The sequence below is a fragment of the Stenella coeruleoalba genome, assembly GCF_951394435.1.
Source record: "Stenella coeruleoalba genome assembly, chromosome: 12".
NCBI lineage: Eukaryota > Metazoa > Chordata > Mammalia > Artiodactyla > Delphinidae > Stenella > Stenella coeruleoalba.
In genome coordinates, this window is record NC_137158.1 from 51,395,480 (window position 1) to 51,415,190 (window position 19,711).

A 19,711-nucleotide genomic window follows, 5' to 3' on the forward strand; every position below is an offset into this window, starting at 1 on the left:
CAGAAACTGATCTAAACTGTTATTAAACTGTCTATTCTTTTTTAAGGGATAAAAATTGCTTTGGTAAGAACTTTAAAATTCAAAAATCTATTAATGAACCAGTCCAACAAATCCTAGTAAAATGAAGGATCTGTATCTTTATTCATTCATCTTGATTCAAAATGAATATATCTTTAATCTTTTATGGTTATAGATAGAAGGAAAAACTTTTCTGCATCTAAATGTACTTGATGAAAAATTAGATATAAATATTGATATATGTCCTTAAAATTGCATTTCTCAGGGAAATATCCATTTAGCTTCTGAGAGTTTTTTTGTGAACACAGTTGATACAAAGGAAAAGATATCAGGGCTTTCTAAATTAAAAGTATCTGATAAGTAATGTTAAAAGATTTTTGAAAAGTCCAACATAGTAAAAATTGTACAGATAAAAATTGGAATAAAGAAATAATAAAAGAAAATAAATTAGCTAAACTGTCAAGCTTTCTTAATTTATTGAAGGAAGTGTTTAGGGGATTAAGTGTGGATTCTTACATGCTCACACTTCAAGGTGAGATAATGTTGGCATAACCATTTAGCACCTCCCTCAGTCTTGTCCACATTGTTTGGCAAGCTTCAGGTGGATGCTTCTGTGGTACGGTAATATCTTCTCTTTGGATATACTTTTCATCTCAAAACAATGTATAAACATTACACCTCCAGTTCTAGGAGATCTTGAGGCACAAAGTAAAATCAGAATGGATGTGATCATGGAAATATCCACAGTGAGGCGTTAACATCTACAGTTAACTATGTCAGCCTCAGACTTCCTGCTGTACTATCCACTGTTTCACACAATTCAGCCAGCTGACTCATGCATAACCTTAAGGCTCATCAGAATAAATTAATGAGTAAAGATTTGGAGATTATACTATAGTTTATTGAGGTACCCAGAGATTTCTAACTTTTTCTTTCTAAGTCACATATAAAGTATATAGTCTGGGATGGAATGAAAATATGTAGTTATTTTAATAAAAGCTAGGAAGTTTCTTTTTGCAAAAACAGCATTAGTGACATAACCCTTTTTATCTCCCTATGGTAACATGCTTAGACTTCAATAAAAATGAGAAATGTATATAAGTATTTATTTCACAAACTGGTGGATCAAACTGTCACAAGTTCTAACAATATACTTTCCTGTTTTCAATATAGCAAAATATAATTTTCCTAGTTAGCAGGTTAATGAACATCTATTCTGATAATCCATTGTCAGTTGCTGTTTTCACTGTGGGTGGCTGAGTTTAAATGGACTTTTTTCCTTGTTCTTAGATGACATGGGCTTTGTTTGTCTCGCCTGGCATCCTGAGAAGTCTCTGTGGCATGACTGTGTCTCTGCCTTTCCAGCTCATTCTTTTCTTTAATTTTTGATTTTCTAAAAAGTCAGCATTCACATTCCCCAATGTCTTCACCTTGACTTGCTAAAAACATTGAGTGTTGTAGATAATACTAGTAAGTGTGATTTTATTGCTTTCTTTGTTTTAGGTTTTCTGTTTCCTTTTTTAACTACCACAAATAATGTATTGAACACATATGCACTTACATTTTAGTAGAATATAAAAACAGAAAGAGAAAAAGGACAGTTTGCTTTTTAGATTCATCATGAGAATTTTCAGTCATTATTTTTTAAAAAGTTTCTCAAATGTAGTGAATAACAGCATATGCTCTCTTTTGAGCATACTCAAATCTGAATTTGAATGTCAAAGTCCAGTTTTTGGTTCCTCTATAATTTTCAGCAAAATTCCTAGGTAAAATTACAGACCAATAATCAAAGGGAACGAGGAGATTATGTGATACAGTATCCTTGATTTGTTTCAGAAAAATTTGGTATTGTTAAATTCACTAACCATCCTGGCTTTTCCTTTTAGTGACTTAGTGGCCTTGAAATAATTTTAATCCTATTGAAGACTTTATGTATCAGTCATGAATTAATCCTACTAAGACGACTTATAATTTTTAATACATATGGACATTAATGAAAATTTGCACATGAGGAAGTTTTTCATCAGAAAAAATGGGTTCAGTTTCTTTCATAGTTATTTGTGATTCTGTGTGATTGTATGTGCATTTAGGCCTACTTATACTATCACCTAATTTTTTAATAGATGAGATTATCATTAATTTTTCAACTAAGAGGACTTAATTTGGAATTTAAGAATACAGATACTAATGAAAAATAGGGTTGTCATCTGGATTTACTGGGGAAAATTGCAGTACCAAAATTACAGGCACTGTCCTTTATAATTCCTGGTATTGTATACTTTTGAGGGTATCCTGATATACCATTTGGCTTCCTTGTTTTACCTTCTTGTTTGCCAAGACAAGTCTCAGTGAGGTTGAAAAAAGGTATTTGGGGCCAAATAATACAGTGTGGTTGAAAAACATTTGCCTCATGTAAATATAGTTTTGGTGAGAGAATATCTAAGATTTGCCTCTCCAACAATAATACCATGTGATCTTGGAAACCTTCTGTTATTATGGCTTTAATTTATTTAAACATAAAATTTTATGGGCTTAATCAATATTGTTAAACATAAGATGATCCTTCACTCAAGTTGTTAGTTTGAAATTCTTCGTAAAATGAAAAGCCAGCAAAGTAGTGTTTGGTTTCAATATAACATTTTCTTCAAGAGGATTGTAGCAGACTAAATTGTTTAGAAGAAAAAAAAAATCCTTAATATAATAAGGGGCATCCTAAAGAGATTGTTCTCCATCACATTGTAACTCATTGACTATTACTGAGAGAAAGATTTTCCAAAGGTATGATGTTATATATATTGCAGTCAGTCTTTGCTTGAATCTTGTGTCTACTTACTTGTAATGAATTATAAAGCAGCTGTTGCAATGACCCTGCTCCTCCTCATCTTTTGTGTTGTGGTTGAGGCTTATAAGTGAAGGTTTTCTTCCCTAGTTGATGTAGCAATGCTCCTGCAGATATGCTACATAAGGTGAGCTTGCTGAAACTGGCTAGTCAAGGACGATTGCACGACTTGTGAGAGTTTTGTGTATCCACTCACAGCTCGTAACTACAAAACAAATTTTGTTTTCAAGGTTCATATAAGACCCAAGTTTAGAGTTCCTGGAAAATAATTCACATTACATCTTGGGATGCTTCTATAATTCCTAGAATTATATTTTCAATGGCCGTCACCTTTATGCAACACTCTGCCATAATGCTGATCTTATTTTATTTTTTATTACCTGCAAATTTCTTTACTAATGGATTTCAGACCAGAGAAAATTACTCATCAGAGTTAACAGAGGAAGAAAAACATGCAATCTCCAATACTGTTTCTCTCATTCCCGTTTTCCTCTTAATGATACATAAGAATGCAAATTATTGAAAATATTTTTTGATCCTTGAAAAAGAAACCAGGAGGAAAAAAATCCCCAGGCCATTTATTATCCCTATTTATGTAACATGCAATGTCAATTAAGTCTCCCCAAACAATCACAAAGGTAGTAATTTAATTGCAATTTTCTTGCCTTGTTAGCAGACTTCTTTGTGTCATTCGCTTCTTTTTTTAATTTGAATTTTATTTTATTTTTTTATACAGCAGGTTCTTATTAGTTATCTATTTTATACATATTAGTGTATATATGTCAATCCCAGTCTCCCAATTCATCCCACCACCACCCCACCACCCCCCTTGCTTTCCCCCTTTGGTGTCCATATGTTTGTTCTATACATCTCTGTCTCTGTTTCTGCCTTGCAAACTGGTTCATCAGTATCATTTTTCTAGATTCCACAAATATGCATTAATATACAATATTTGTTTTTCTCTTTCTGACTTACTTCGCTCTGTATGACAGTCTCTAGGTCCATCCACATCTATACAAATGACCCAGTTTCGTTCCTTTTTATGGCTGAGTAATATTCCATTATATATATGTACCACAACTTCTTTATCCATTCATCGATGGGCATTTAGGTTGCTTCCATGACCTAGCTATTGTAAATAGTGTTGCAATGAACATTGGGGTGCATGTGTATTTTGAATTATGGTTTTCTTTCGGTGTATGCCCAGTAGTGGGATGGCTGGGTCGTATAGTAATTCTATTTTTAGTTTTTTAAGGAACCTCCATACAGTTCTCCATAGTGGCTGTATCAATTTACATTCCCACCAACAGTGCAAGAGGGTTCCCTTTACTCTACACCCTCTCCAGCATTTGCTGTTTGTAGATTTTCTGACGATGCCCATTCTAAACGGTGTGAGGTGATACCTCATTGTAGTTTTTTTTTTTTTTTTTTTGCGGTACATGGGCCTCTCACTGTTGTGGCCTCTTCCGTTGCGCAGCACAGGCTCCGGACGCCCAGGCTCAGTGGCCATGGCTCACGGGCCCAGCCACTCTGTGGCATGTGGGATCTTCCCGGACCGGGGCACAAACCCGCGTCCCCTGCATCGGCAGGCAGACTCTCAACCACTGCGCCACCAGGGAAGCCCCTCATTGTAGTTTTGATTTGCATTTCTCTAATAATTAGTGATGTTGAGCATCTTTTCATGTGCCTCTTGGCCATCTGTATGTCTTCTTTGGAGAAATGCCTATTTAGGTCTTTTGCCCATTTTTGGATTGGGTTGTTTGCTTTTTTAATATTGAGCTGCATGAGCTGTTTATATATTTTGGAGATTAATCCTCTGTCCGTTGATTCATTTGCAAATATTTTCCCCCATTCTGAGGGATGTATTTTGGTCTTGTTTATAGTTTCCTTTGTTGTGCAAAAGCTTTTAAGTTTCATTTAGTCTCATTTGTTTATTTTTGTTTTTATTTCCATTACTCTAGGAGTTGGGTCAAAAAAGATCTTGCTGTGATTTATGTCAAAGAGCGTTCTCACTGATCTTCTATCATAAAGAGATGGCAATTGTGTTCCTATACTGTTAGCATTCATGGCACAACCTTTCTTTTTCTATCATTTATCAAGGATTAAAGACCCCAGAGGAGTCATCAGGGTAGAAGTGGAGATTTGTCCTCACACAATCCCAGGTTAAAATTCTATTTCTGCAATATTTTTGCTAAAATGACAAGTTTCTTAAACTTCTTTAGCTACAGTGTTATCATGTATAAAATAGGGCTAAGGACAGACGCCAAATAAATCATAATTATCTTAGGTCTCCACCTCAGACTATCTAAAATGAGGCTGATTTGTAAAAAGCTGAGCAAGAGGATTAGAACAACAGTGAAAATGTACATAACTTATGTCATGAAAGATCTGTGAAAACATCCTTCAGAAACAGTAACTCTCTCACTTATGTAGGATAATTTGTAGTGTCCGTAAGGTAGGCAAAAAGACAGATGTTATTTCCTTTACTATCAATAGGAACCCTGGGATGGGAGGTGAGGTGGGTGTGATTGCTGAATCTTCTATCTGCCTATATTTACCGATTTGTGAGTGTGTGTGTGAATATATGTGTATGGTGTAGGTGTGTGGAGATGTAGCTGTGTACATGAATTGCTAGGGTTTAGGACTCAAAGTGACACTCACTTGTTATGTGATCTGGACTCTTAATTGTGGTTTCCTCATATTTAAAAGTGGGTAATTTCTGAGCCCCACATCAGGCTTCCGAACCTGGGGGTCTGGCAACGGGAGGAGGAATTCCTAGAGAATCAGACTTTGAAGGCTAGTGGGATTTGATTGCAGGACTTCGACAGGACTGGGGGAAACAGAGACTCCACTCTTGGAGGGCACACACAAAGTAGTGTGCACATTGGGACCCAGGGGAAGGAGCAGTGACCCCAGGGGAGACTGAACCAGACCTACCTGCTAGTGCTGGAGGGTCTCCTGCTAGTGGCAGGTGGCTGTGGCTCACGGTGAGGACAAGGACACTGGCAGCAGAGGTCTGGGAAGAGCTCCTTGGCGTGAGCCCTCCAAGAGTGCACCATTAGCTCCACCAAAGAGCCCAGGTAGGCTCCAGGGTTGGGTTACCTCAGGTCAAACAACCAACAGGGAGGGAACCCAGCCCCACATATCAGCAGACAAGCAGATTAAAGTTTTACTGAGCTCTGCCCACCACAGCAACAGCCAGCTCTACCCACCACTAGTCCCTCCCATCAGGAAACTTGCACAAGCCTCTTAGATAGCCTCATCCACCAGAGGGCAGACAGCAGAAGCAAGAAGAACTACAATCCTGCAGCCTGTGGAACAAAAACCACAATCACAGAAAGATAGACAAGATGTAAAGGCAGAGGGCTATGTACCAGAAAAAGGAACAAGATAAAACCCCCAAAAAACAACTAAATGAAGTGGAGATAGGCAACGTTCCAGAAAAAGAATTCAGAATAATGATAGTGAAGATGATCCAGGACCTTGGATAAAGAATGGAGGCAAAGATCGAGAAGATGCAAGAAATGTTTAACAAAAACCTACAAGAGTTAAAGCACAAACAAACAGAAATGAACAATGCAATAACTGAAATGAAAACTACACTAGAAGGAATCAATAGGAAAATAACTGAGGCAGAAGAATGGATAAGTGACCTGGAAGACAGAATGGTGGAATTCACTGCTGCAGAACAGAATAAAGAAAAAAGAATGAAGAGAAATGAAGACAGCCTAAGAGACCTCTGGGACAACATTAAATGCAATAACATTTGCATTATAGGGGTCCCAGAAGGAGAAAAAGGACCAGAGAAAATATTTGAAGAGATTATAGTCAAAAACTTCCCTAACATGGGAAAGGAAATAGCCACCCAAGTCTAGAAATGGCGGACAGTCCCATACAGGATAAACCCAAGGAGAAACATACCGAGTAAAATTTGAGTAATCAAATTGGCAAAAATTAAAGACAAAGAAAAATTATTGAAAGCAACAAGCAACACATGCACCCCAAAGTTCACTAAAGCACTATTTACAATAACCAAGAAATGGAATCAACCTAAATATCCATTGACAGATGAATGGGTTAAGATGTGGTACATATATACAATGGAATATTGCTCAGTCATAAAAAACAATGAAATAATGCCATTTGCAGCAACATGGATGGAACTAGAGATCATCATACTAAGTGAAGTAAGTCAGAGAAAGACAAATATCATATGATATCACTTCCATGTGGAATCTAAAAAGATGATACAAATCAACTTATTTACAAAACACAAACAGACTCACAGACTTCAAAAACACATTTATTGTTACCAAAGGGGAAAGATGTGGGGGAGAGAGAAATTAGGAGGTTGGGATTAACCTATACACACCACTATATATAATATAGATAATCAACAAGGACCTACTGTACAGCACAGGGAACTCTACTCAATACTCTGTAATAACCTATGTGGGAAAAGAATCTGAAAAACAATAGATATATGTATATGTATAACTGAATCACTTTGCTGTACACCTAAAACTAGCACAACATTGTAAATCAACTATGCTCCAATATAAAATAAAAATTAAGTAAAAAAAGAAAGCAAATGCCTTCAATGCCCACCATTTTCTCTTAACTTTTTTTTATTATAAAATGAAGCACAAATAAATAAAACCTCACAAAATCAGTGTATAACTTAACATGTCGTTATAAACACCCTTGTAAACACCACCCAGATCAAGAAATAGAGCTTTACCAGATACCCCAGAAGCTCCTCTATGTGCCCATCCCAATCATAACCTTTTGTGGCCCCCTAAAACTAACCACTACTCTAATTTTTATGGTGATCACTTGCTTGGCTTTCTTTATAGTTTTATCACCAAGTGTCCATCTCTAGACCCTATAATTACATTTTATCCATTTTTTAAGCAATATATCTTTTAAGTCTCTATTAATCTACTAGTTCCCTCCTCTATTCCTTTCTCTTTCTTTCTGTTGAAGAATCCAAGTAATTCACACAGGAAATTTCCCACAGTATGAATTTCATTGACTGGACACTCATGGTGGAGTCAATATAGTTTCCCCTGTCCTCTGTGTTTCCTGCAAATTGGCAACTGGATCCAGATGCACGATCAGAATGTTTACCCTTTTGGCATGACTATAGTTAGTGTTGGGTTTGTTCATCATTGTCTGGTTGTCCCTCTTTCTGGATGTTATCCAGCCATTCATGCTCAAAGCCTAGAACCATTAATTCACATCATAAAATTGTATTTATTCAAATTCTATAATTTTATTTTCATGTATTGGTTTAAATACTTTAAAAAAGTTATGTTTCCTCTCATATACTATTTGTTCCCCCAGTGGTATAGTTTATACAAATAAGGCTTGTTTGTTTCCCTTTTATGCACCAGTTTTCAGGATAATGAATTGCAAGTATTATCCTTTTTGAAGCTCAAACTGATTCATGGAAACTTGACCGGTTGTTTCCTAAATTCTTTGGCATGATATTAGTGGTCTTTGATAGTTCCAGATTCATCCTCTACATTTCCTCCTTCAAACATGTAATTATCCATTTCTCTTTGAAACACTGGTTTCTTTAAGTGGGAAATGATATTTCAAAAGAATAATCTGGGTGCCAAAAGCTTGTGATTTTTTTTCTAGGCCTTTTCAATGGACAGGACTGGAAAATGTACGTATATGCATTTACACATATATTTAAATATATGTACATAAAATCTCATGACTTAATACTGATACTTTCAATGCATATTTAATACTAATGAGTTTTTACTTAACCTCTTCTAAGTAGACTCATTTCTTCAGTATTCCACACCAAATGTTCTGTTCTTAAGGACACAGGGAATGATAGAATTAGTATACCTCATAATAATTAAATTGTTTTTTTCTACACACAGAACATCCTCAGAATAACAATATTCTGTATGATTCATGAGAACAGGTAATTGTTTTACATATGCTCTCCCCGGTCATCTACTACTTTTTAAAAATCGTTGTACTATATTTACATTGTCAGAGAGTCTAGCTATTACAAATGCTGTCTCTCTTTTAACTCTCATTTAATTTTGGTTCTCCAAGTAAATATTTATTTAAAGATACATTTTCTTTCCTTCGTTTCCTTAAATATGTTGTTCTATTTTCTTATGGCATGAAGCATCGCTGTCAAAAAATCTGACGAAAATCTTTTTTTTTAATGATGTTATTTCCCCCTATATGTTGTCATTTTCTCACTTTTTTCACAGTTGATTATTTTGCTAAAAAGTGATTGATAGTGGTTATTCTAGAGAATAACCAATAACCCTGGATTTAGGCCTTGTGGGACCTGAGGCACAGAAACCATCTGAGCCTATAAGAATTCTTACCTACAGGAGTATAACAATAAATTTGTACTATTTAAGCTACTAAATTTGTGATAATTTGTTACAGCAGCTATAGAAAAACTTATACAGAGGCTTTGTATTAAGCTACTAATTGAAGTTGCTACTCTCAAATTGGCCCACTGTCCTTCAAAATGAATACTATTGGCTATTTAGAGATTCTCCTGGACTCAGGTCCATCAAATGTTCAGTAGGCTACTTCTGCTTCTTTTCATCAAGTTGCTGATGCAATCCAAGTCTTTTAGCTGAAATAAATTTGTTCCCTGCAGCTTGTATTTTGCGGTTCTTAGGGATATCTTGTAAACTAGTTTCGTTATTAGAGTTGCCCAGAGGTTTTCATTTTTGTATTTAGTTTCTCTATTTTTTTATGGGGATTCAGAGAGATTAAAAGCTATGCTGCTGCCATCTTCCCAGAATCTGTCTAACACTACTGTTCTCTTGTTAGTCTATGACTATTACCCAAAACATCATCTCCTTTTATGAATATTCTATAATTAACCTCATCTGATCTATGCCTGCCAAGAACTGTTGTCCTCATCTCTCTCAGTACTTCTGAATTCCATTACTACATATATTATACTATGTGGGCATGTGCCTATTAATATGCTACTTTGGAAATGCCACTTGATTATTCCTGCTGAGTGATATTTAGTTTTCCTTGGCTGTGGACAGCAACCATGTTCACTATATTTTAGTCACTTTCTGGTTGCACCTAGGATGGTATCAAACACCCAGTAGGCATTTTATACATTTGGTTAAATCTGTATCTAATGCACATAATGATTTTTCAATAAGAAAATCCAAAAGAATTCCAAGAGAAACAACTAAGAAGCTGTTATAACCAATGAAAAAATTTTGTAATGGTCAATGGAAAAAAAAAGAAAAATATACAAAAATATATATGGATTTCGTAAGTACCAGAAAAAACTATTTAAAAACTATGATACAAAGATTCTGTTCATAATAGCAATCAAAAATATAAATGACTATGTAACAGACTTGCTGAGAAAGTTATATGACCTAAATGCAAATCCTTATGGAGGGGCAAAAGAGAATATTTTATACATAGAAACATACAGGCCATGTTCTTGAGTGTGATTAATTGTCAGAAATAATACCGTATTAGTATCAAAATAAGATTTAGGTGAATATACATGTTTCAGTAAGAAAGACCTTTCTAAGCATAATATAAAAGCCATAAATCATAGAATAAAGGTGGGAAGATTCAGTTCTCAATCTCTGTCTCTTCCCAAAAACTAGATCTTTGTAAATTAAAAACTAACATTAAAAAATTAAAAATAAAATGATAAGCTGAGAAAAAAAACTTACATGTGTATATATAAAAGTTTAATAATCTGTGTTGGTTACAGTATAAGGTAATATGATAATCTTGTTTAGTCAACATATGTTTAAAACAAACTTATTCACTAAGATGCACATACTCCAACCTCTAAGCAATTTGCCCTAAGATCATCATGGATCTAGGAAAATATTTCATTCTAAGTGTATTAATCATAGTATGATTTATAATTTAACAAATTGGAGATATGACAAATGTGAGAAACATAAACTTCCTAAAATACAGGATTGACCAAATTAATTATACCTCAGTAATACTAAGATATATAGGTATCAATTAAGAATAATGTTGGTTGTGTTTGTGTGTGCACGTGTTTGAGTGCATTGACTAGGAAGATATTTACAGTATTTTAAAATGGCAAAGCAGCTTACAGAAAGTGAGTACAGATTACTCCATCTCTTTTTAAGGAAAAAACTCTGAACCTTTCTGAAAAAGGGTTTTAGACTTTTCTACCATTTAATTATATTAAACTCATTTTAACCTTTGAAATATGTTCATGATAAAGGAGATCATTTGCTGTTGTTGATGTTTGTTTACATCATCTAGTGGAAAAGCTGTTATTTGTATTTCTACTTCCCTTTCTATACAAAGATAACGCTGTTCATATCTTTGTTAATAGGAGCTTTTCTTGTTATCAGCAATTATTTAATTACAATAAAAATTTACTTAAATAGACTTACGTATATCCAGCCATCTGGAATTAAGTAGAAAAGAACAAAATTTGGAGTCATACACTTAAAAGAGAAAAAAGCGCTTAAATAAATAAATGACTGATTCAGTCATTCAGGTTAATAATGTCTGGCTATGTAATTTGAGTCAGGCAGTTTGAAACTGATATATGAAAAATATATAGAATTACATGTAAATGTGTAGATTAAAAAACTAACAAACTTATTACCTCACTTAATGTGGATTTAAAACCTTGCCCTCAGATGACCAGCACACAGTAAAGATATTACAGTCTTGTATTCTCTCAGATTTTAGTCTGTCACTCTATAAACTCTATAAATATTAAGGAGAATTGGACTCATGTAAACATATTCATGGCATGTCAATCAACAGTGTTGAGGCAAAGAAAGGAAGAAAACCGAGTAACTCCTCAAATGATAAATAGGAATACATTTCAGTAGTTTGGGTTGAAATTTTGTTTTTATTTCATATTGGACAACTTTTCATTATGTAGATGCAAAATAAGTAACTGAACAATCTTTAGATTTCCACTCCATGCAAATTCAAATTCTGGGAAAAGGCTTATAAGGGAGACTGACCATGCACTTGAGGCAGTTCCCTCTCTTTTAATGAGACTTTATTTTCTGATCACTAACAGATTTGGAGAAATTTCATTCTGTATTCTAGAATGCTTGACCCAGCCCACCAGCCTCCTAGATTGCTCCAGAGTCTGCCCAAAACAAGCTCAAGGATTATATTATAAATACTATTTAAAATGCTAAATGGTGAAGGCAGTTTTTCTCTCTAGAGAATGTTATGTTAAAACAAAATTAGAATTATTTGTCACTAATTTTCTTCACCTACTCACATGCAATTAACAAATATTTACTCATATTCTCACATTGTAATCAATGTTGTTTTTATATTAAAGTAAATTTTAAAATAATAATCTTTGAAAACATTTCAGTCAAGAAAAAATTCTGATTATAGAAGACTCTAGTTTTTGCTAAGCTTCCTTTCACTATGTCTATGTGGATTCTCTTGATTAAGTCATTCTTATTTCCTGAAAGTGAACAAGACCTGGTTTTATCCCTGTTAAAGATTAAAAGTTTCAAACAATAAGTGGTCAGTACAGTAACATGAATTTTAAAGAAAAAGAAGCCAGAAAGTTATATCTCACTCCTTTTCCCAGGCTCTATCACTAGTCCTATCGCTCCAGCATGGGTAAGGTAGGTAAAAGGAGAGAACTAAGGGGAGAGCTTGGAAAGTCTTCAAGTTCATGTTTATTTAAACCTTAATCTCTAGAAAGCTACTCTCTGAGTATTATCATATTTCACACCTACAATGGCTTGATTAGAAATTCTTGCTCACCTCTCTAGTTGAAGCAGAAAGTAGGAAGGTATGGTTTTCACACAGAATCAAGAAGAAATTGTAAATTTATAGACCAAACACTTTTAAAACAGGATGTGTGTTTTTTTTGCAATTCATGGGCATTTGTCCTACTAATTAAGCCAAGATCATTTTAATGAGAAATTCAGTCTAATATTGGTGAGTTATATTCTAAATAAAGGCCAGTCAAATATGAGAAGCAATTAAGAGGACAGAAAAAAAAAAAACAGGATGGAAATAAAACAGCATAAAAAAAAAGCAAAGAATGTTCTCTGCATTGCAATGTTAGACATCAAAGCAGCAAATCTATTGAAAGCACCCCAAAATTACAGGCACTTTAGAAAAATCAATTAATCTAAGAAAGCTATTAAGTAATTCTTGAGTTCTTATTGCAGTGCTAATTAAAGTTCATTTTGAATCTTTGAATTTTATCACAGAATTAAAATCACCAAACTAAAGTTCTCGCACTTAGTTGTTGGAAAATTTAGTTCATAGAAATAACTCCATTAACTAAAAATATGTGTATGAGTAGCATCAGAAAAATCTTTGAAAGGGTATACCAGAACTATTTTGTTTGATTGTTTCAAATGAGAAGAAAACCAATTCAACTCAGCTTAAGCGGAAAAGAATGTGTAATGGCTTGCACAACTGAAAATCCAGTTTGAGCAAATTTTGGTCACACACCCCAATTTACCACTATGGATGGATGGGTATGGGGGATGATGGACAGTTGAAGGGAGACATTAAGGTGCTTGACTGGCCAAGTCTGGACCAAGTGCTCTAACCCTGGAACTCTAGGCCAACGTCAAAGGAATGTGGATATCTGAGCCAAAGTTGGAGGATGAAGGTTGCTTTAAGGATAAGGGAAAATGAATTTGGGATGGCATGATTTAAAAAAAGAAAGAGAAAAGAAAGATAAGAAAACAAAAGGGCAGCTTTTACTGAGTAGTTGGAGACTGCGGCTGAATTTCATTTTGTTCTTTTTTTAGATTTATATTCTCTGATGTGAAAACTAAAGTATTTGCAGTTATTCTTACTGTGGAGTGCAAAGTTAATAGCAAATTAAACTAGTAATAATACCCAAAGTGCTATTATATATAGAAAGCTTGGACTCCAGATAAGATGCTCCATATGAGTGAATTCTGAGGTCAATTAATTCACGAAAAGCCATGTACATCCAGGGCTTCTGGGCATTGCTGAATACAACAGTGATTCTTTGGGTATGAGGCAAGGTCATGCACTAGTCACCCTCCTCAGGAATATATCTGGATCAGAGTTAATGACAGAAATGTGTACATCAGGCCTTTGGCAAGAACACTGTGAGACTCTAAATTGATCTTGGTGCTTCTAATCTCTCCTTTGGGAATTTTAATCTGTTCAGTGAGTGGATCATGGGGTGGAGCTTAGGTCAAGAAACAGAAAATTCAGTCTGTGGAATCAAAATATATTTCTCCATCCTTGTAAAAAAAAAGGAGGCACATAGTTGGTGCATGCAAGGTTTCAACATGATAGTGAAAAGGAAGCACTTAAAATAGGTTTATTAGAAATGAATATGGGTTTTGTTTTGCTATTACAATAAGTTTCTATGTAAAGCATTGTCATAAAGCTAATTTTCTGTGATATGCCTTTCCAAAGGTGGCTGTCTTAAGAAAGAATGGGTTACACCAAGCAAAACATATTATTTCTACATTGCAAATTAGAAATGGCACTTGATAATGTATAAGGCTTGTCTGTTTATTGTGATGACAAGTATGTAAAACTTCCATTCTCATAATTTATTTCTTCTTGAAATCAAATGAACTAATGTGTGATTTTGTTTCTTTCAAAACAAGCAAAAGCCTTAGTTCCAGGATTAAGGATAATCCTTAATCCTCAAATATGCACTAATAATATAAATTATAAGCAGCACTGTTGGTTATTTGACAAGTAAATAATCCATTATACCAAGATACCTCCTTGCTAAAAGCACACACAGAGTGAACCCTAATGTAAACTATGGACTTCAGGTGACAGTGATATGTCAGTGTAGGTTCATTGATTGTAACAAGTGTACCACTCTGTTATGAGATATTGGTAGTGGGGGATGTGTGTGTAGAGTGAACAGAGCGTGTATGGGAACTCTCTGTACTTTCCACTCAGTTTTGCTGTGAACCTAAAGCTGCTCTAAAAATTAAAGTTTATTAACTAAATAAAGCATAATAAATATGTTTCACGAAATTACATGTTACTCTAAAAAGCATCCCAATAATTATATTCATAGTGGCAGAAATTCAAGCTATTCATAAAACTTATACTCCCAATTTTTCTAGTTTACTTGTTTCCTTTAGGTAGTTCTTTCTCCCTTTCTCAATTATCTTATACTGATACCGTTAACCTTTAAAAAAAATTCATTCCCAGAGTTTATATTATTTCTGAAGTATCCTTGAGATGGTCAACCCACTTTTGTAAAAGTATGAAGCACAAGCACTTTATCCTTCCAGAAATATTACATTTCACAGTTCGCTTTTGTGGAAAAGTCAGTAACAAACCACCACCCATCTGCTTGCTTAATAGAATATTTCAGTCAATGAGGCTGGTGTCTAGAGCCAGGCAGGCCTGGTGGCACTGGGCTTTAGCCAAACATCTCAAACTATTTTTCTAAATGTTTTAGGTCCAGCAAAATACAAATTTGGTTTTACCAAGTGCTTTTCTCTTTAATTTTTTAATTTGTGCACATTGTGAGGGAAATGTAATCCATCTGGTTCACTGGCACTTAATTCAACAAATTATTGTTTTGTAAGAGGAATCTGATATCCAAGAAGCCTTGTGAGCCTTCTTATGAGCGTTTGAAAACCTCTACTCTCCTCCTCCAAGACCCGTTAGGACCCCTGGGAAGTGGGGTTTTCCAAAGGCAAGTGGAGCTCAGAGCTCAGAAGGCACTGTTTTAGCGAAAAATATTGTGCTCTTAATATTCCTCATCTGAGAAAAGTTTTGTCCACAACTACCAGAAGGATTAATTAAAAATACAGTTTAGTGGATTTAATTATTAGGCTTTTGTTTCCAATTTCTTGGTTTCTTTTGAATTTTTTCTAATCCCAAAAATATCCCTGAGTGGGGTGATGCGTGGTTCCCAACCTATTTAATTTCTTTTTTCTATACTCTGAGCATCAAAAGGTTATGTTTTTCTACAAAGGTTTTGATTACCTCTAAGTGATTCCATTTCCCTGCGGCCCGGCTCTGTGTACACTTGAGTATGTTTGCATAGTCTGCTATAGGCATACACCAAGCATATTCCATATCACTAACTCTACAGGATCTTGATGCATGTTACATTTAAGAAGCCTTTGTGGACTTGTAAATTTTAGAAACACTGGATTAAAGGAAGCCAAATAGATTTCTTTATTTCAGGATTTGGGGGTCTTTACTATTTTAATGAGCCTTGTGCACCCCTTAAGAGAGGACAGCATATGGAGCACTGCAGAAACGTGTTCTGCCATGGAATACAATTTTCTCAGAGCATCTGGTTGGACTAGAGATCTGTGGGAAAAACTTGCGAACTTCTGATCTACATCTTTTCTCTTTGCATTACTCTCCTGGTGTCTATTGTCTAAAGACAAATAACAGACTGCCTTCTTTTTAAATTTAATTTAATTTTCTTTTCATTAGAATGACAGAAATATTCTATTTGACTGAAGAGACAAGCCCTACCATCAACAGAGAATCTGAAAAATCAAAGAATATTTTGCAACTACCGTTTGAATGGAAATTCCCACTTGTTTGCATTGCTTAGTGGGCTAGTGGGTGGTGGGACTGCTTGGCTTTAGAAGAGCTAGTTTCTTTAATTAATTTCTACCAAATTGCACTAACATATACACTTTATCTTTCTTTCTTTTTAAGCACAATTCTGTGAGAATTGGCACATATTTACTAAGATGGGAAAAAAAGGAAGTAGAAAGAATTTTTTAAATAGCCTAAAAGTAAAAAAGAACTAGTGTTGGAAGCCTTTTCTATAACAGAGACTTTGTTATGTCTGTCTGTCTATCAATCTATCTATCTGTCTATCTATCTATCTAGTCATACATATGAGGATACAGGAATTTGGAATTACTTTCTTTTTATTTCCTAAATCATTCTGAGGTTAACCTCTCTAAAATGACTTTTCAGCATTTGTCTCAACCCCATGCCTCAATTTGCTACCTGGTTAAGGAACCTCCTTGGGAGATGAGTGGGTGGAGAAACTGCTTGTCTGCAAACACCTATGAGAACAGTCACGTTCTTTGTGAGAGTTCATATAAATCTTTCAATTCACAGATGCCTTGGGAGGTATGCAGGGGAGCGAGGGAGGTCATGAATTCATGACTCAGAAGAGGAAAGAAATAACTTCTTTTCTCTGATGAGACAGTTCTACCCTGGAGTGATACTTTCTCTCTTGAGCAGCTTCTTTATTGCTCTAACTCTAACCTCAACCTCCATTGTCACGGCCTAGGATGCACTTAAACACACAGTTGTTGTTTATTGAAACCACTTGAATTAGCTATGAGCCTTGCCTCTCACTCTGCCCTTGTATTCCATCTCCCAGTTTGCTCTAGAATGGTCAAAAATGATGCTCTCTTCCACTGCCCTGACTCTGCAAGTATGTCTCAAAGTTGTTCCTGTTAACAAAGGGAATCACAAAAGATTCATGATCTCCTCTCTGTTTATATAATGTGTTTTTTGCATTATACATGCTACTATCAATTCATATGCTTATTCATAAACCATTCATGTGACTCTTCATTCACTCATATATTCATTCACGTATGTATTCATCTATTTAACAAATATTTATTCAGCACCTACTGTGTAGAGGTTAGAAACTTTCCAAAGTTTCTCACTTTGTAACCAGGTAAAAGTCATCCCAGATTTTCTGAAAAAGACTTCCAGATGAAATGTAAAAACACAGAACAGAATAAATATTAAAGGTCAATAGCAAATTAATGGCAGCTTTAATTCATTTTAGCTTAGAAATGATGATCTTTTCTTAAGCTCGTATAAAATCCACATAATTCTAGGATTAACATTGGGTCCAGAATCACAGGGAATAATATTTGGCTTAAACTGAGTCAATATTCTACATTTTCCCTGCATTTCAACTTATGATTTTATTATGCTTTTACTTGTTAAGTGAAATATCATTTTGGAATGAAATATCCTAGAGATAGAATGGCATACTCTATAAGTCCTATAATAGAATTAAGTGCTACACTGGTATTTACTCCCACGTTGTTTGTTTATTTGTTGTTGTTGTTAGATACATTTTAAACAGCTAGTTTGGAGAAAGGAAATCATTTCTCCAAAGAAATTTTTAAAAGATTTAAAAACAAAATAATTTTTTCTTTTATGCCTATATCACCAGTTCTCTTAAATATTTGAAACTCTGTTTTTCTTTTAACAAAGCCCCCTTTTCTCTGCTTCTGTTTATATCCGATATCCCCAGAAGAGTTGTCTGTACTCAATATATCTTCAGTTACTTTCTTTTTGCTGTTAAATGAATGCTAATTTGGCTTCATCTCAATCATCATTCTAAACTCTATTCTACCAGTTGCCCAGTCATCTTTGACTCTGCTCTATCTCTCACACCCCATATCTAACCCAACAGCAAATCATGTCAATTCTATCTTTAAATGTTATCCAGGATCCAACTGGCTGACTCATCACTTCTACTGCTACCAGTCCAGTCTAAGCTCCTGCACTGGTGGTGGCAGTCAGGCTTCAATTGTTAAAGAAGACTCTCAGAGCTCAAAGTGAAAATGATTATAAATCTAAGGTTTATTATTGGAAAAACATACGATAAAACAACAGTTAAGGTAAGGCTGCATTCTAGCCAAAGCCTGTCTCATAGCAAGGATCCTAGAGAGGCTGAGCACACGCTCCAATCATCCTCCCCTGCAGGGCTCTGTTGTTTTCTCTCAAAGATCAGGGACCACAGATGTGTGTACCTCACAGAACACCCTGGGATCAGGAAACCCAAAATGAATTTCTGAACAGGATATTTTATACTTTGCTGGTCATGCAGGCTTATTTTTTGGTAGATAAACAGCCCCAGTGTCAGAACCCTCTAGGAGTCTCACTGAGACCAGGTACAAATCAGCAATCTCACTGTTGTAGATAAACAAAATCAATAATGCTGACAAACTGGTAAAAGCCATCCTAAAACTTGCATGGGAATCATGGTTACAAAGCAACATTATCATTCAGTATATTTTATGCCTTGTCTAGAGATTAGTACATCCAGATACATCTCTTATTATTATTTCTTTTTAAACTATCCAGTGACACAATCGGTTAGCGAGCCATACTTATACAGATACATCTCTTACTTCAGCCAAACAGCTCAGGCCAATTTCAGGCCTGCGGGAATTAACCATCACAGCAAACCCCCATTAATTTTCTCCTGAATTATTCTAACTTTCCCTGCTTTCATTTTGACACTTGACTGCCTACTTTTAACATAACAAGCAGTGATCCTTTAAGAATGCATCAGAGCATGTCACTCATCTGCTTAAAACTCTCCATGAATTCATTCCTGTCTTGGCCTAAAAGGTACAAACAATCTGGAACCCCTACTTCCTTCCCTCTTCAGCTTCATCTACTACAGCTTTCCCTGTTGCTTACTCCACTCTAATCACTTTGGTGTCCTTACTCTGGAGGCCGTGACTACATAGAGCCCTTGCACTTTCTGTCCCCTCTGTTGAGGGTGCATTCTTCCCCCATATAGTGGCTTGACATCCTCCCTCACCTCCTTTAGGTCTAGTCTCAAATTCCACCTTCCTAGTGAAGCTTCCCCTGACTACCTCATTGAAAGCTGAAAACACTCGTCTTTAAGTGCTCCCTTTTCATCTTCTCAACTTTAATTTTTCTCCAAATAACTAATAACCATTTAATATACTATATATTATACTATATTCTATATACTATATCTTTTCTTTACTGTCTTCTCCATTGATTATAATCTCTCCAAGGAAAGAGATGTTTATCAAACAGGCAAATCAAAGCACCTAGGATAGTGCCTGCTGAATGAATGAATGACAGGTTATA